Below are 20,028 nucleotides of genomic sequence, written 5' to 3' on the forward strand. Positions count from 1 at the left end.
GGTTTCAACAGCTCTACGGGCCATATCATGAAATGCAATCATGTTGGACAGCATTCCTACTGTCTCGTAGGATGGGCAGAACCTGTCATAAGGGGTGTATGGGAAGTCATCTTTGATAAGTTTTTCTACCTCCAGAGTGATGTTATCTGTTTCTGCTAAAGAAAACTTTCCCACAAGTTGCACAATTTCTGCCAGGTCTTCTTCTTCCTGCAGAATCTCCTTAGTTTTTAGTCCAAGAGTTTAATAAATGTAAGCTCACTTCCCACTTCCCCTTCTTGCTCTTCTGTCATTATTGTCTTCAAGAATATCATGAGACAATTTAAACACCTTGCTGAAATCCAGATTCAATTGCCTGTACCTTTGGTGTTCCCCTAATCTGTTAGTCAAATAATTAAAAATTCACAATGTTATTGGGGAAATCCAAACTGACACATGGAACAAAGAATAATCAAAGCCTTTAAATGTGCTGAGCAATTGTGGCCAGACAGAAATAAACTCAGGAGTTCAAAAAAGGAACTATCCTTAGGGTGTAGAAGAATCAAAAGAGATTTTCTACAGGAGTTCTTGGGCTGGACCATTCATTCATCCATCTTAAGACCTGGATTAAGTGGACAACATGGTACTTGCCCACCTGCAGTTCACCTTCTAGTGGGGAAAACAGATAACTAGCAAGTGGACTCATAAAATAACAATAGCATGTAGAGCTATGAACAAAATAAACAGGGAACTGTGAGGGAGAATAATGAGGTAAGGCAGGAACAAGCATCAGATTTAGGGAGTATGGGGTCAGGAAGCTCTCTGAGGAGCTGACAAGAAGGAACCCACTGGGGAAGAGCATTCCAGGCTGAGAGGGCAGCAAGTGCTGAGGCCTGTGGAGTAAGGTTTGGCAATGAGAAGCAGAAGGAACGGGAATAGTTTAAGAAAAAATAAGGGTGGGAGAGGTTTGCAGCAAGTGTTAAAGGACAAATTTTTTAGGAAGAGTGGAGTATAATGAAAGGAACAAACATGAATTCCAATACAAAAGGAACAGTGGAGTATAATGAAAGAAACAAATATGAATTCCAATACAAAACTTGTTTGTATGAAATATATTCAATAATGATATTTAAGCCAACTCTGACTCACCATCTTTTGTTTGCTATCCTAAATATGTGAGCATTACTTTATTTATAAGCATATACATGCACACATATACACAAACATATAGATAGTTTTTGCATTCCCAAAAGGATTTGAAGTAACTTGAAGAAATGTAATATAACAGGAAATAAATTAATGGGTTAAGTAATTGATGTGGAGATGAGGAGTAAGGGAAAAGGAGAAGGAAAATAAGCTAAACTATGTGACAATGGCATACACAAATGAATATTATACAGTACTACACAATAGCTAGATCTAAGTTATGTATTTGATTCTGAGCTTCCAGGGACAAAGCAATAGGGTAATCTGTAAAATTATGAAATTCAGTGTCCCCATGATAATAAAAATGAAATAATTCTTAGGGGAGGTATAGCTTCCTGGTAATAACATCCGAGAGGAATTTCCCCATTAGGAGTTACTGTGTGAGGTAGTGGGCAAAGTCCTCAACAATATCTGTACAAATAAATACAACAGCAATTTTTCTAGGGCTATTTCTTATAGCTACCCTCAATGCATAAAGCCAAAGTGCAACTTGGTAAAAGCAATTTTATAAGAGACCAGAGGCAATCCAGCTACACAATTTATTCTAATAGTTCTAAATCAGGTTTAAATTTCAGAATGTCCTGAAATTTTACGTATCCTTAAGTAATCCTCCATGAACATTATTTCTTTCACCTGATCTTTTGATGAGTAATGTGCAGTAGAGTGTTTGAGGTTATTTTGCTGGTAAGAAACTAGAATGGAAATGATCTTTGCTGCTAATTAATATTTCTTTGGCAATCAATGGAGCTGAAGGTAGGACTGACATCCTTGCAGAGAAGTGAGGAGTCTAACTGTGCCAACTCGAAAGGAAGGCCAACCTATTGCCATTTGGAATGGGCGTAAGAGGTCTATAGGAACAGCCAAGATTTTCTTCAGAAAATAGTTATGGAGCCGACTGAACACACATGGACAGGTGATGACTCAGGCCCCAAAGTTCTTCCACACTAATGCAGTCAAGATCATTTTAGCCCCTGTTAATTAAAGGAATCTCTTAACTAATCAATTAGTTAAGAAATTTACTTTCCAGATAACTGTATAGTTTATGTGCTGTATGAATTTTTGGGGGAATAAATCAATTAAATATTAGAGGACAACTGCCAAAAACAATGATTTTAATTTAAGAAGAGTTCATCTCAAGCCATGCTTTCTGATAATAATTACATAGAAGGTCTCAGTGTCTGCTGAGTGATAATAACACCATATCCTCAGCTTAGAGGCAAATAATTATCTTTCCATTCTTAACAAAAGACCATGCACTCAGCTTATCTAAAGGTGGTTTCAGTCTATTAAGGAGCATATTTTGGGGGGTAGGAGGAAAAAGAGAAGCTCTCACCTTGAACTAATAGTTGGTGTTATCTGATCTGCTGGCATGACAGATTGGCTAGCTGGTCACCAAACCGGTTTCCTTTCCTACTGTCCCCACGGTTCAACTGCATTTCCTAGCCTTGTTTTCTGGGTTTTCTGGGAACGTAGGTATGGGCAAATTAGTTCTGGCCAGTGGGATTGGATGTATTTCACTTTCAGTGCAAGAAACTTTGCAGGAAATCCTACATAGTCTTTTTTTCCCCATTTCTGGGCTGGAATTCAAGGAATATATTGAAGCCAACAGACCTTTTATCAGTCTGAGTCCCTCAAAACTCAACCACTTATTGGGCTTTATGTGAAAGAGAAATAAATTTCTATTGTGTTAAGCCACTGTGATTGCAAAGTTTATTGTTACAGAAGCTAGCATAGCTTTAAAGAATACAGTCAAGAAAAATTTCTTCCTCTCTGTAGCTCAGTTTCCTCATCTGTAAAAAATATACTAACAGCACTTACCTCAAAAGTTTGTTATGAGGATTAAATATGTTAATGCATATAAAGTGCTTAAAACAGTGCCTGGTACATAGCAAACATTCAATTCATGTTAGCTATTACCATTGTTATTATTATGAACTTTCCCAGCAGTATTAGAATGCAGATTCCACATAAGTATAATTCCATTTTCCTTTGGCTAGTTAGACTCTAGTTACAAATAGTCACATTTATGTTCCTACCATCATTGTGCCAGTCAATGGCCCCCACACTAGGATTTCAGCACATTTCCGGGCATCATGCCCTGAAATTGTTCTTCTCTGACCATATTGTGATGTGCCAACCACTTTCAAAGCCACTGGGGACTGGGGAGTGACAACGAGGAGGGCTTGCCACCCCAATTGTACCAATCCAGCCCAGGGTACTGCCTCTTATTTTGTCCCAGAGCTTCAGACCCTCAAAGGGCCAAAATTGACTCATGTCCCCTCAGTCCTCATCATACCTAAGTTCATAGGGCTTTGTGAGAAACAGAGTTTGCAACTTCTGCGTATCTCTGTGTCATCTTTCGTCAGAGGTGACCAAAGTAGCACTGCTTGTGTTCAATGTCTCTGAAGTCCCCTGGTGATAGAAACCCCTTCAACTCTTTTACTTATGGCTCTGTCTCTCCCTAGGGCCCTGCCCTGGTTGCTGGGGCCAGAAAAGATGCCCTGCTCTCCTCTCTACCACCTAGTACCATGACATACAGTTCTTCCTTATGGACCTCCAAACTCTCTTGCAAATTTGCTCAAGCAACTGGCTACCTGGAAAGATGACACTGGTCCAGTGGTTTATTAGATAGGAAAAGGCTCTGAATCCCTGTTTAGGCTTAGATGGAAAATCCAGCTAGACAAATATCAGTAATCAGGGTTCTACACTAAGGTCAGACAGCCCGATCCAGTGTTTCCCAAATTTGTCTATCATGAGAACCACCTGCAGCACAGATTCCGGGGCCCTATCCCAGACTTCTGGAACTCACAGTCTCTAGGAGAGGTGCTTTGGAATCTATATATTTAATACCAGATGATTCATAGGGACAGGCAAGTCAGGAGAAAAGAGGCCATGACTGTTTTTATTCAGAGTCAAAGGCCACGAAAATATCTTGAGGAGTATATCTTTGTGAGCAAATAAAAGTTAAGTGCAAATCATTCTCAGTTCATTAGTGGAAATAGTGATTAAAAATATTTTTATATAATTTTTTTTACCTTTAACAATTTTCTTTACTTTATATGCTTCAAATATAACACAATGCTCAACTCTCCTATAAATTTTCGAACTTTGGAATTCCCTGTTGCAGAAGGAATTTAAGTAATATATCTTAATTACCTTTCATTTTAAAGATAGTTCCTGATTATCTTTGAGGCAATGCAAAGTAAAAAAAAAAAAAAAAAAAGGAAAAAAAAGCTCAGCATTCCTGCTACAGTCAGAACCTGAACTGACTGCCTTGTGTACAGACAACTTGGTCTGTTTTTTCCCAGCTTTCCAAAGGAAGGAAATACACAATAATAGCAGATATAGACCCCAGAGCAATTAAAGCTGCTGAACTGCAAAGCAGGACTTTCCCTCCTCCTCTGGAGTTTCCACACAGAGAGCTGAAATGTCTCCAAAGTCAAGAGAGAGGCCTGTGGTTTGTTATTTGAGACAACTTTTGTAATATCTGTGTCAGATTTATTCCAAAGAGAGGCATAGTGTCACTACAAGTATTTGGCAATTTGAAAGGATCTGCATTTTTGCTTATGAAGGAAAAGGAAAGGGGTAAACCCCAAGCAACCCCAAAACAATGGATGACCCTATCTGTTCTGTTCCACTGCCCACCTTAAAGGCTGAGTGTATCAGAGGAGTGGGCCCTGTGGTTTACATTTTTTAAATTTCTATACTGAAAAGGAAAGATAGCCAGGCACTCTTTATTTCTCTGTCTCTGCCTCTTCCTCTCAGTTCCCTTTTCTATGGGAAAACAAAAACAAAAAAACAAAAAACCCACAAGAGGACACTTTGACCCTGAAATTCCACTTTTGGGAATCTACCTGAGAGAATACTAAAAGCAGGCAGAAAAAAGCTTTATGCGCAAAGATGTCTACAATATGGTTACTTATAACAATGAGAAATTATATGTAAAAGTAAGAAATTATACTCATAAAAATTAGTACATACATTTTAATTTTTGCACGTGATGAGACAGTATACAATCATTGGAAATGTTTATGAGCTCTAAATGAGCCAGATACTGTTCTAAGCACTTTGTAAGTACTGGGTTGAACCATACAAAAGTGCCATTTTTTATAGGTCAAAAATAGAAGAATATTGGCCATTTCATAGGGCTCAGTCTTAAATGACCTCCTCCTCTCAAGAACCGATAAAGCAGATGCCATTATCTCCATTTTCCAGAGGAGGAAACGGGGGCACAGAGTACATCAACAACTTGCTGAAAATCACAGTGATGAAATGTGGAGCCAGGATGAGTAAAGTTACAAGATAATGTCAAATGAACAAAGCAAGGCACAAATTTGTACTTGGAATATATTATCGCTATTATGTTTTAATCTGAGGAAGGAAACTGTCTGAAAATGTCAACAGAGATTGCCTTTGGGTGGGAATATTTTTCTTTTATACTTGTACCTGAGTTTTCCAAATTTGTTTATTTCTTAAAATCTGTGTAATAGTTTACTATATTCCAGGAAATGTGTCAGACATACATTTAAAATAATTATTCTCAGATATCACAGAACAAATTTTTATTCATTTAATTTCCACTATCATTTGTCAATAAATCGACTATGGGAAGGACTAGTCCTTACCTCTGAATCGCTCTTACTGGGACTTCCTCACAGCCCAATCAGGAAGTTTTGGATCAACCCAGTATATCCAGAAACTGCTCCTTGTTTTGGCTGCAGGTGTTCTTAACATAGAGTCCACAGACCAACCTCCTCCCAAGAAATCCATGGATAGAATTTAGGAGGCTTATAGAACTTGGATGGGGAAAAAAAAAGATCTTCATTTTTACCAACCTCTAACAGAAATTCAGCATTTCCTTCCATTATGAAAGTTGCAACAAGTCATCATAATATTAGCAGTGCCTGTGACTTTGTCACCAACAGATATCCCAGATATTTCTATATCACATTTCAGTAGTTAAAAATATCTTGAAATATCATTTATGCTCCTACCACTATGAAATTATAGTAGTCATTAGACCTGCTGTTAGATCATTTTATTTGATGTATTAATAATGAATAATGTATATTATGACACTGTGTCCTTATTTAATATTTTGAGAACTATATTTCAATATCATTGGTTTCCATTATAATCCCATATATTTTAGTTTTGCAAGTGAGAACATTATTCTGAGAAGGGGGTCTATAGATTTCACCTGACTGCCCAAAGAGTTTATGGCACAAAAATGAAAAACCGCTGGGTAATTAGATTTGACACTTCCCTCCACACCCCTATGTATTTTTCCTTACTCATCCTCCTCTGTAGTCCCAAAGATGGTGACCAACATTCAGACCCACTGAAATGATTCCTTAGGGCAGCATAGTACGATGATTAAGAACCCTGGTACTGGAGTCAGCTTGCTTTGCTCCACCATTTATTAACTGTGTGACCCAGGCAAGTTACTTAACCTCTCTGAGGCACAATCTGTGAAAATGGTAAGAATAATTGTCCCTTCCTCATAAGGTGGTTGTGAGGATCCAGTGATTTAATCCACTAAATCTTTTAGTGTCTAGCACATAGTAAGATCTCAGCAAATATTAGCTGCTCTACCAAATATCTGTCACAACTATTTCTTTATGATATTTGTGGGGAGAGAGAGGAGAAGAGAGTAGCTTGGCTATTCCTCTTGTAAGTCATAGCCTACATATATTACTTTTATAATGCACAAAATAGATATTCTTTTTAAAAGCACACGAAGGAAGCAGTTGATATATCTTTCTTAGAAAGTTTAAAAATGAATTTTGTTTTATGTAGTAACTCTCAACTGATTTTTTAAATGCTTCAGTGGCAGTAAAAATGCTCCCCATCACTGGTTGACATAGCAAGGTTTCCATTTAAATAATAGTAGTTTTTCATAATCCATGCTTGTTTCTAAGCCCCTCTACAGTTGACTCTTGGCTATATCATTTTTTTTTTTTTTTTTTTTTTTTTTAATCATCATTTTATTGAGATATATTCACATACCACGCAGTCATACAAAACAAATTGTACTTTCGATTGTTTACAGTACCATTACATAGTTGTACATTCATCACCTAAATCAATCCCTGACACCTTCATTAGCACACACACAAAAATAACAAGAATAATAATTAGAGTGAAAAAGAGCAATTGAAGTAAAAAAGAACACTGGGTACCTTTGTCTGTTTGTTTCCTTCCCCTACTTTTCTACACATCCATCCATAAACTAGACAAAGTGGTGTTTGGTCCTTATGGCTTTCCCAATCCCATTGTCACCCCTCATAAGCTACATTTTTATACAACTGTCTTCGAGATTCATGGGTTCTGGGTTGTAGTTTGATAGTTTCAGGTATCCACCACCAGCTACCCCAATTCTTTAGAACCTAAAAAGGGTTGTCTAAAGTGTGCATAAGAGTGCCCACCAGAGTGACCTCTCGGCTCCTTTTGGAATCTCTCTGCCACTGAAGCTTATTTCATTTCCTTTCACATCCCCCTTTTGGTCAAGAAGATGTTCTCCGTCCCACGGTGCCAGGTCTACATTCCTCCCTGGGAGTCATATTCCACGTTTTGGCTATATCATTTTAACTGGAAAGAGGGAGATAGTAAATAGAAATGAAAGTAAATTCATTCATTCATTCAACAATTATTTTGTTACTGTTCTATGCCAGGCACTGCTCTAAATACAGAATAATTAGTGATGAACAAGACAAAGTCCCTGCTGTCATTAAGCTTACATTCTACTATGGGAAGACACAATTAACTAAAATAAATAAACAAGAAAAATATGAGAAGGTGGTCAGTGCTTCACAGAATATTAAAATAAAGTGATGTTGTATACAGATGGACCAGGTGGCTATTTGAGGTTAGTTGGTCAGGGAAATCCTCTCTAGGGAGGTGGGCATTTAAGCTGAGATCTGAATGACAAGGAGTCGTCAGCCAATGTCAAGGGGTCAGCATTTAGGCAAAATAGCTAGTGCAGAGTCCTTAATGCAGGAATTGCCTACCTGTTCTTATGTGTTTAGGATTGGAAAGAAGGTCACTGTTGCCAAAACACAGTGGGCAAGGGACAGATGGTACAGACGAGGTAGTATGGATCAGACCGTGTAATGCTTTGTAAGCAAAGGCAAGGTTTATTTTAAGTGCATTGGGAAGCTACTAGAGAGTTTTAATCAGAAGGTAAGATGAACTGATTTACTATTTTAAAAAAATCTCTCCAAATACTGTGTGGGGAATCTATTTAGGAAGGCAGGATTAGATGTAGAAGACCAGTTAGATGGTGTTTTGGACTAGAGTTACAGTAGTGAGATGGTAAGGAGGGTTGGATCGTTAGGATATATTTTGGAGGTAGAGCCAGCAGGACTTCCTGATTGGTGTATGAGGGAATGAGAGGAATCAAGGATGGTTTCTGACCTTTCGGCCTATGTAACTGGGCTGATGGTACCAATTTTGCAGATGGAGAAAACCTGGGGAATAAGGGGATGTGGAAGTAGAGAACAGATGTGAGGGGATAAATTGAAAGTTCTTTGGTTGTCATCTTAATTTTGAGTTGCCTATTAGATATCCAAATAGAGATATTAAGAAGACAGTAAATACAAAGTTTAGAGCTCAGGGAAGAGGTCAGGGGCTGGATATATAAATTTGAGGATCACTGACTTCAGGATAATATTTAAAGTCATGAGAGTTGCGCTCACCTAGGTAGAAGCATAAACAAAGACAAAGAGTTGAAGATTAGCTTTTACATGGGCTCATGGTGCCAGAAAGATGGGCAAGTATTGAGGTATTCGTACTACACAGAAGCCCTATAGCCACTGATTGAAACAAAAGTGGCATGATAAACAGTACAATAAAGCCCATTTGGGCACAGTCATGAAGACTAACCCATTTGGAGGTACTTCCAATTGCAAAGGGAATTGTGTTGGGAAAAGTAAGGGTTGAACCCAAATAGTCAAATTCTGCCATTGGGAAATGTGTCCGGGTCCAGCTGAATAAGAACGGCAAGAAAATCACAGTCTTCATGACCAATGATGGTTGCTTGAACTTCATTGAGGAAAAAAATGAAGCTCTAGTTGCTGGATTTGGTTGCAAAGATCATGCTGTTGGTGACATTCCTGGGGTCTGCTTTAAGGTTATCAAAGTGGCCAATGTTTTTCTTTTGGTCTTACACAAAGGCAAGAAGGAAAGACCAAAATCATAAGTTTGGATGATGCAATCACAGTGGTAATAAGTTTTCATATGCCAAAAATAAAAATAAATAAAAATAAAAGGTGAAGACTAAGTCTTGGAGCACTCCAGCATTTGGAAGTCTGATAAAGGGGAAGATGCCAATCAGAGACTAAGCAGTAACCAGGGATGTAGAGGGAAAACTAGGTAAACCTGGCATCATGGAAGCCTAGAGAACGAGGTCACCAATGTCAAAAGCTGTTGAGAGGTCCAGAAAGATGAGGACTGAGAGTTGGCCTGACTTTGGCAAGATACGGGTCAGTAAGGACTTGATAAGAGATATTTCAGTATAGGGAGAGAATGAATGCCTGGTGGGGTGAAAAAATAGAATCATAAGTATTGACAGTTCTTTTGAGTTTTATTATAATAGGACGTAGAGAAATTGGGCAAAAGCTAGATGGGTGTCGGTTCAAGGGAGAGTGGGAAATTATGTGTGTGGGGGAGGTGGGGTTAAATGGGGAGGGGCTGGGTAGGGAAGCTGTGAGAAGGAAATACATAGATATAAGCCTTGGTTTCTGCCCTCAGGACGTTAATGATCTTGTATGGGAGAAGTTGAGGATAGTATTGGTAAAAAAAAAATCAGTCTTTGGATTAAATAAAACAATGTAAGTAACACTTAGCACAATGCCTGACACTTCATAAGAACTCAATAGATGGAAGGAAGCTATAACTACAAAACAATTTGAAAACACTGTAAGATAGGAGCTAATTAAGGTCTAAATGAGTAAGTAATTAGATGTTAGAATTTCAGAAAATGAAGAGATTACTGTTGACTACCATGATCATACTTTCCAATAAAAAATCAGGACCCTTGGTATGACAAAAGATTTAAAAAGTCTGTTAATATATTAATGTGAAAGAAATTTGCAAAGCTCTACAGATTTAAATATAACTTTTAGCCATCTATTTAAACTACTGCCTTTATGGGTAATATTTAACTTCCACATTTCCCCAAATTCCCTGTGTTTTAAGGTCTCTGAACACTTGTTCATGCTCTTCTCTCTGCCTGAAGTAACCTTCCCCACCTTTACCTCACCAACTCCTACCATCCTTCAGGGCCACCTCCTCTGTGAAGCCTCCCTTGCTCCACTCTCCCTTCCAGCTGGCTGGACAATTTTACCATAGCTTTTACCACAGTGTATTGACATTTTCTGTTTGCGCACTTCTGTGTTTTTCTGTTCTGTTTTTGTGTTTACTAGACTGTAAGCTCCTCTAGGGCAGGGTCAAGATTGTATCATCTGTGTTTCCTTTGTACTCAGCCATTGTTTATTGAACTGATTTGAATCTAATGTTGGCACTGTGCTAGAAAATCCCGGACACATTTCTTTGAAGGACTGATTACCCTAAACACCCCATCCCAACTTTTAAATAAGCTTATAACATGACAACTACATCAGGATCCCAACCTACATCAGATACTCTGAGTCTGCACAACTTCACATCACTTCCAAACTTTTTTTTTTATTTTTAGAACAAAACAAGTATATTTCTATTGGACTATCTGATATACAGGATAGTGTAGCATGGATGGATAGTATGAATGACAAATAATAGAAATATATTTTATTTGAAATAAATATACTTACAGCTCATTGGGTCACTTGAAAACACCCATGCTTGATTGTATTACTGAGAAGAACAAAGCTAAAGCACAATCACCTCTCTTTTTTGACATGTATTTGGAGAAAGGAAGATACCTTTTATAAAAACTGACCTTCCCTTAAGGCCGGAAGTGTAAACAAAGTAAATGAATCCATCATTACCAGTTGTCATATCATATCTGTGTCACCTGTGTATTCTGAGATCAAACATATATAACCTGTCAATAAACTTAGGAAGAGTTGCTACATCACAGTTATGTTCGCATTCTTGGCAGGCAGGGTTGAAGAAGAGTAATATGGAACAAGTTTTACATCTTTTTAGAACAAATCACCAGTATTCCCTTAAATAACTGGTTACAATAGAAAGATGCTGACTGGAAGTTATCCTTCTCACTTTGGTTCATTTTTAGTTTTTATTCATGATTTACATAGCTCTTTAGTTCGTTTGCTTATAGTACAGTCTTGCCACAAAGCATTAAAGCACAAGATAGCTACTGTTCCTTCAACATCTGCATTTTCCAAGTTACATACCCTACTACATCCATAGTATATAAGCAGTTCTTGAATATTAAAAGAATAATAAATGGATAAAATATTCTAAACTCTTCTAACTCTTCTAAAAATGCAGATGTCTATAATCACCACAGTACTAGATGCGAAGGAGACAATGAAGGTAGGGAAGAAAACAAACACATTTATGCGCAGGGAATGCAGTTCAAGTCTTTGGATTTAAAAACAGCTTCCTCAGAGAAGCTGGCTATAATGAATTTCCAGAAAACTTCCTTTGCCCCTGAAACATAACCTGAAAGCCCCAATCCAAAATTGTGAGAACTACAGTTATGAGATGCCATAAGTGATGATCAAAGCAGTTGGAGGGAGAAGGATAAAAGTGTCTTCCATTTAGCTATAGTTTGTAGGACAGCCTCTTTAGCTGTTGGTGGATCAGTAAAAACCAATGAAGTACCAGAAGTGCTTTGAAAGATGGTGTAGAAAAGTACCGAACATATTACCTGTCTGTATCAATAACAGGGCTTCATGGCTAAAAAAATTTTCTAAACAGTAAAATGAATCCTGGTTAGATCTTTCTCTTTAACATTAAATGAGACATAATTTCTTTTAAAAAAAAAAGATTTACAAAGAAAATAATAAGACAGAGAACACAAAAGAATCAGGACAATGCTAGAGGTTCAACAGTATTCCATGATGCTAGAAAGCTGGTTAACTTTGAAAGCCCTAGTACAATATCACTCTTGTTTATCATGTAACCACAAGTTGAATGAAACCCAATCCCCCATCCCCCCTTACCGAAGAATCCTACACTCAGCCTTTAAGCATTCTGCATTTCTTTGCCAGTCTTGTAACTGATTATCTTGTTCCAAGTTGATTTTTGGTGTGGGGAACTGGAAGCTGCCGGTACAAGGTGTTGATGGTCTCTGACATTGTTTGATAGTTTTCACTAATTGCTGTCTGATACTCATTTTCTGCATGCTTTATGATTTTTAATAAACTTCTTGGCAATGTGGGTTTCATAGAAACAGATATGGAATCCTGCACATCTTTATGACTAACCAACTGAATGCTGCCATCTTCATAATAGTGAACCTGAATCTTAAGCACTCCAACCACCTGGATTGTAGGTGGTGTGATGGTGAACTTCCATTCTGATCTCCAGAAGTTTTTAGGCTGAAACTGGTGGCTTTCAGTACATGTAATAATAGTCTATTGCCCATCTATAGTTTTAGCATAAACAGTACAGAAGCCATTGGAATAATGATCCTTCACATAGGCCCTTTAACACAGTATTACAAGATGCTATCCAAGACTTCAGACCACCATCTACACTTCTGGTTGGGGGTCACTTGCTTCTTTCCACAAGTGATCAAACTTAAAGGAAGTTTTTTTTCTTACATCTAAAAATCTGCTTTTACTCAAGTCACCATGTTCTATAATTAAGACCTGATCTTCATATACTTCTATCTTTATAGGTGTGAACTGATCCATGTTCTATTGGGCAAATGCATGTGCTGGCCCTTCCCTGAGAAGACTGTTGTTATTAAGTAAGTAAGTAGTCAGATATCACTAACCACTTCATTAAATTCCCCTGGGCATGCATGAGTGATGAATTTAGCAGCTATGCATACCTTCTCCTCATCTGACACCCACCTTGAAGTTGGCTATCTTGGGCTACTGTGGTCCAGCGTGGCTGCCCAAGCTTGTTCTTACTCTCTCTCTCTTTTTTTTTTTTTTTTGATCATTCAGCTTGGAATCAAAATGTATTAGCATCCAATGCAGTCTAAATAAACTTCATGCCAAAATTACTAACCTCTTTTGCAGTTCTTTCTTTTTTTAATTTGAAAAAGTAACACATGCTCATAGTAACAAGTCAATCTGTACATAAGGAATATATAGTAAAAAGGAAGGCTCCCTCCTATTACTAACCCCTGGTTTCCCAGGTTTCCTCTATAGATAGATGCACCAGTTTGTATATGTGTTCACAGATGTTCAATGCTGTTACAACACACTCCATTTTTTAATACAAAAAATAGCATGCCATAGATTATTTGGCTCAGCTCTTGTTTTTCTTTCTTTAACAGAGTATATTGCAGATTATTTCATATTGGAGATTTTATCAGTATATTTATGTTCTTTTAACAGCTACAAGATATTCCATTTCCTATTTAACCTATCTCCTCTTGATGGAAATTTAGCTTGTTTTCACTATTTTCCTATTATATGGTGCTTCAACGAGTATCCTTGTATATATATATATATATTTTCCCACAAAGGTACAAGTAAATTTGTAGAATAAATGGAAAGAAGTAAATTTATCATCTTTCAAATGATGACATTTTACCGCCTCAAAATTTCCTCAGGTGAATCAATGATATTCCCTAACCCCCTCTCACCTGGTCATGGAATAGCTAACAGCTGACCCCAGAACACAGGAAGTTTTTTCATGCCTCTGTATCTTTGCACATGCCCTTTGCTTTACCTGGGATGTTGTTCCTCCTGAGATGCCTCTGAAAAACTCCTACATAACCAGTTCAGTTGCTGCCCTCTTGGTGAAATCTGTACTAGGCAACCTCCAGGATGGCTTCCAATGATCGCTTTCTCACTCACTCTTGTTCTTTCTTGCTTTTTCTTGGATCACTCACATTGGGGGAAGCCAGCTGTCATATTGTGAGGTAGCACTGAGGTAGGACCATGTATGTGAGAGATCGGGCCTTCTGACAACTTGGAAGTGGAGCTCCCCTACTTGAGCCTTTAGAGGAGACTGGCAGCCCCAGCCAATAGTTTGACTGCACCCTCATGAGAGACCTTGAGGCAGATTCCTGACTCACAGTAACTGAGAAATGGTAACTGTTTCTTGATTTAAGCTGTTAAATTTTGGTATAACTTGATATGCATCAATAAATAACTAATACACATTCTACCCCCTCCTTCCCCTGAACTTCCAAGGTTACTTGTACATATCCCTAGTAAAGCTCTTAACACTTCCCCGTATGATTTCCAAGCCAAGAACCTTGCCTTGGTCAGCTTTTATTTATTGTGCTTTATACAAAGTTCACTCCACCGTCTTCACTTCCCTACATTGTTGCAATAATCTCTGAACTGGACTCCCCAAATCCTCTCTAGCCCCTCTCTAATCTGTTCTCCACCCAGCCCTAAGAAATCTTTTTAAAATGCAACTCTGATCATTTAAGAGCTTGAAACCCTTCTCCTTGTTCTTAGGATAATCACCCAAATTCTTAATATGGCCTCCCAGGCCCAGCAGGATCTGTTTGCCTCACCACACATCTGAAGGCACTTCCCCCTTGTTTCCAGTCCAGCAGCAACAGTGGCCTTCTTTCAGTTCCTCAGATGAACTCTGCTCCTTCCTCCTTCAATGTCTTTGCACACACTGTTCCCTCTGCCTGGGATGCTCTCCCCACCCCCCTGTCCACCCTCACCTAATTCCTACTCATCCTTTTGTAAGATCTCAGCTCAGTGTCACTTCTGCCTGCCTTCCATTCTAAATCAAAGAACCCTGTACCTTTCCTTTGTACCACTCATCACAATTTAGATTAAATAATTGTCTAAGTAGGTGTTTAATGTTTGTTTTCCCTGCTGGACTCTAAGCCTTATGAGGGTAGGGACACCTTGTCTTATTCACCACTGTATCCCTAGCACAGAGCAGAGCACCTGAAATACAGAAATCAGGGGCTCAATACATTTTGTTGTTGTGGAATTAATTACCAGGTAGACATTTCCTGTACTTTCTACAAATTTAAATCCCTTAATCATCTACACATTTACCATCCTAAGTGTCATTTCTCTATAATGGTGCTGTCTGCCCTAGGTAATGATCTGTGGGAAACCACAGTTCTTATATTGTGTGATATAGTACCCAGCAGAGTCTTTATACTGGGGTGAGGGTACAGCACTGGGGAAGGAAAGAGAGGAAAAGGACTACTTTTTGCCTTTAGCAGCAAAATAAAGTTTGCTATTTAAATCTATTTAAATCTTCTTGGCCTGTTGGAGGCAGTGTGAGGTTAAAAGAGCATGGGCTGTGCAATCAGACATAGATTTGGTTACTTAGCTCTACTATTTTGTGGCTGTGTGACTTTGGGCAAGTTACTTAACCTCTCTGTTCCTCAAATTCCTTAGCTATATAATAACACCTTTCTCTAGGGTTGTTGTTGGGATTGATTGAGATAATACTTATAAAACACTAAGTCTTAGCAAATGCTCAATAAACATCAACCACTTTTTACCTGTGGTAAAACAAGGTTGACCATTTCTCATTCCTTACTGGTAGAAATTGGGGAATATTTGTGGCACTGTGAATTTCTCTGTGGGAGATTAGGATTAGAACACTTAAAAATGTAATGCCTCCTCCCTACTCCTTTACTTTACCTTTATAACCTAAAATTAAAGCCAGCAGGAGAAAGGAAAGAGGAGAAACAGCTACCAAGTATGTTCTATTTGGTTTCAAATGACAACAGCACCAGTTTGCACTTTCTCCTTTAAGTCTGTATTTCTATTGTTTATGCAGTCTTCTTCACAAGGCCCTTGCTAGACAAATGTTATATGCCCCTTTGGAGAGCTACCTGTTCGGATTCTTGACACCTGGCAATATGCGAATGCTCCTTTTTTGAAAGTGGAGAACCACCAAGCTCCCTCTCTTCCTCTTCACTTTACTGGGACTCTTCTGGTCAATCAGAGACTACCAAGTATGGGTCATTCAAGACTCATAAAACAATAATGACGTTAGAACTGCAACAAGGAACTGACTCAAGCATGGGCAATCTGCTGCTGGGACCCAGGGTATATATTTCTCATAAGAAAAATATAAGAAAGATACAAAAAAGTCTAATTGTTGAGCTTCCTTCAAGACTCAGTGTTCTCTCAAGGCCTCTCCCCTTTCCTGAAGGCACCCACGCTCAGTTCTGGAGCAGAACCTAGGAAACCAGCCCCAGGATAAACCGTTTTCCCCACCCCTTTTAATCTTATGAAAGAGCTGCCAATTCTAGGAATTCCTCCTTTGATCAGAAGATACAGCAGAACAATGCCGTGGAACTAAGCAGATTCCTCAGGGACATTCTTCTAGGGTGTGTAAGCTTGTCTGGAAGTGTGTGTATATGTGCACGCGGCATGAGTGGGGAGGAAAACCAGAAGAGGAAGTCTGAGTGAACAAGAGCTGGTATCCTCTACCACAAAGAATAATCATACAGTTGCTTCTATACTTCTCTAGAGAACAGAATCAGAATCAGGAATGAGAATTCCATCGAATCTTCAAATCTTCCCATCCCTTAGGCATGTTTATCACAGCTTCATCCTCTCCACCTCCAACCCCTCCAAAAAAAAAAAAAAAAAAAGATTCCTTTCCAGTTACTTGCAGGCAGTTTCTACTTCTCTTAGAGCACTTTTCACAAAGTGAAAATCAGCCCACTACTAGATTGTGAACCTCTGGAAGGAAGGAACTTCATTCTCTGACTGTTGAAGAGGCACTCTGTGGTAAAACACCACGGATTTGGAGTCAAAACTGAGTGCGAATCGCGCCTCTGCCGCATTCCTCGAATATCTCTGTGCCTCAGCTTCACCGTTTTTAAGTGGGGATAATTTTCCTATCTGCTTCACCTGGTTATCTGATTTTAAACTAACATTTAGGGCTAAGCGCTTTACAAGCATAACTTCATTGAATTCTCACGAAGAAGGTATTATTTTGAAAATTGTATGTGCAGGTATTTAGTAATGGATAAAGAGACGTATTGCTGTGCGTTATTGGGCTACCCACCTTATCTGGCTGTTTTAAGGATTAAATGAGACACTGACGTGAGAGGCTACTAATTACACGTCCCACGGCACCTATTCACTGTGAACAATTGGTAAACGCCGATTTTCGTTGAATGATTTTAAGCCTTGCCTGATCCTTTCAATCTTCCAATCCTAAACTAATCTCGGAGCCGCCTGGGGCCAAGACCGCAAATCTGAAAGCCGCAGCCCGGATCGGGGCGTGTGCGGAGTCCCGGGAGAGGGCATGCGAACAATAGGCTACTTTGGCGCCCAGGCCAGCTAGCCGGGCTTGGGACGTCAGGACGGAGAAGTGGCCAGCTGGGGTACCAGGAGATCCCCCGGGCCTGGCGCTACACGGAACTAAGTATTGTTCTCGTCCGGCATTCCCCGATCCCGGCCGGACCATAGTCCACACCAACCTCCCCTGAGCCTCACCGGACGTGCCCAAGCCCCGCCTACACCTCAGGTAGGCATTCTGCGCTAGCCAATCCTCAAGAAGTCTGGGTGCGGAAGGCGGTGCTTCCCCGGGCGGAAGTGACGTGCGATGCTTGGCTGGCCTGGGGTCTGCCGAAGCTCTCGGCAGTGGCTGAGGCGGCACTGGGGAAAATGGCTCTGACCGTGGCGGCTGCAGCGGCTCGGCTTGTGGTGGGGGCGGAGGCTCAGGCAGCGTGAGGTGAGAAGCAGTCGGTGCGGCTAGGGCCAATACTTGGGACCCTCTTCTGCAAGGGCGGAGAGGGACCCTGGCGATCCCGGAATGGGAGGGTCCCTTGCTGTGGCTCCCAGCCTCGCGGGTGCCCGCCTTTGACCCCTCCATCCCGCACTCCTGGCGCTGCTCCGGCCCTACTCACCTCCCTCCGGGCCTTGCTTCCACCCAGGCCGTTGCCGACTGCTCTGCGGAAAGTGCAAAGGGCCCGCGATCCCACCGGACCCCTCCTGTTGGAGACTGAGGAGCGCCAGGGAGTTAAGACTTGTTCTGACGGGGGAGGGGAGGCCACCCCCTTGTCCCTGGGGACCGGGCTGGCGCCGCAGTCGCCGGTCCTGTTTTCATGTCAAGTTTTTAAACCCTGGAGAGTGTGTCTGTTGCACTTCTCAGTTATGGCCCCTTCTTTCACCTCCGGCCCCATCTCTGGCTTTGGGGACTAATGATCCTTTTCCGTCTTCCTTCCCCCTGGTTGCCTTTTTGCCGCGAATCCACTTGTTTGGGGAAGGCAGAATTATTTCCGTGTGTATTTAGCGCATCCTCTTTCTGGGAGGGCGATCAGATTCAAAATATTTGCTTAACTCTTCCTGAGAGACGGAAGAACAATAAGTAATTGAAGAAAAAAGCATGTACTTATTTTTCTCACTAAATGGTTTGACTTTAAAAACGAGATTCTTTAGCTGTGGAATGTTTTTTCGGGGGGGGGCAGTGGGGATTGAGGAGGGAAATGAGAAAGGAGAAAATTAAATGAGGAGGAAAGTCTGCAGATAAAGAACGTGGGAGAGATGGCCTGCTCCTTCCTTATATTAGTCTGATAGAAGTTGAGGTGGTAATTATATTTTTATTTTGAACAGTGAGTGTTTGAATTGAGTGAAATAAGGGGGGGCTTTTCCCTTTGAAGTAGGTTATTAAACAAGCGCCTTAATATTTTTCCAGGTGGACGTTAGGCAGGAAAGCACTATTGGGAAAGTTGTTTAATATATTGAAACATATTAGAAGAGATGCAGAAAAACGAAGGCGCTTTTAGGGAGTAGTGAAAACGTAGTTCAGAAAGGGGAAGGCTGCGTAGAGGTCCAGTAACGCTGATTCTAGGAGAGACTTGGTACCTTTACCTCCCTGGCTTGTGGTTTACTTCTCCACAGGGGACCTGGCTTAGCAGCTCTGCTGTAATTGGGGCTGGTGCTTTTATAGGAAAGTATTCACCTTAGCAAATTAGACTAATGTGCCTTTTCTGCGGCATGTACACTTTTTATCTGCTGACTTAATATTAAGACAGTTTTTGAGTACTGAAAAACATTATAATTGAATGAGAATAGAGATATTTTATTATTTAATGAGAATAGAGAGAGAGATCGACTGAAACTTCGTTTTTATATAGGTACAAAATTTTGGCTAAATTAATTGATTCTAAAGCATTTTTAAAATGAGAATCTGTTGCTATTTATGTTTTGCATGCCTGTTGCTTGCAGTTTTCCTTGTAGGAATATATGTTTTTCATCTTTAGGTTTCACAGCTTTTTCTGTTTTATTAAGTATCTAAGTTGGTGTGCTTCATTTAGGAATTTTTAAAACTGCCGAAACTTTCTGTAATGAGCTGTATATTAAGTATGATTCCTTGTTTTCTACTTCTGCCATGAATGGCTATAAAATTTTCAGTTAGTTGAAGATTGCTGCATTAGTTCCCTTGCCCAGGACTCTTTCTTTGATCTGGAACAGTGTTTTGCACTTAGTGAATACATTCCATAAGTGAACTTATACCCAAGGAGAGCATTGAATTTCTCAAGAGATCAGAGTTCTATGTTCTTCTCATCAAGGCATCAGACCAAACTTCTCAGAGCAGCAGTAATGCAAAACACTTAAAAAAAAAATGCTTTGTAACTTGTCTTGCTTTGATAACATAAATTATCTATTTTATTATATTTGCCGTGTTCCAAAAATAGTTTAAGGCCAGGTAAAGGATAAAGGCGAATATTCAGTGCAGCACATTCACATAGTAGATGATATGATTTGATAGTTGTACCTAAGTAATGCTATTAAATACCCC

The 20,028-nt window shown here is 39.7% G+C and overlaps 2 pseudogenes; one reads left to right on the plus strand and one right to left on the minus strand.

The window, feature by feature from the left end:
- The first annotated feature begins 8,949 nt into the window (after nucleotides 1–8,949).
- On the plus strand, nucleotides 8,950–9,382 carry LOC119538455 (annotated as a pseudogene).
- A 2,954-nt stretch (nucleotides 9,383–12,336) lies between these two features.
- LOC119536958 lies at nucleotides 12,337–17,180 on the minus strand (annotated as a pseudogene).
- Between the last annotated feature and the right edge of the window lie 2,848 nt (nucleotides 17,181–20,028).

The sequence above is a fragment of the Choloepus didactylus genome, chromosome 6, assembly GCF_015220235.1.
Source record: "Choloepus didactylus isolate mChoDid1 chromosome 6, mChoDid1.pri, whole genome shotgun sequence".
Lineage (NCBI taxonomy): Eukaryota > Metazoa > Chordata > Mammalia > Pilosa > Megalonychidae > Choloepus > Choloepus didactylus.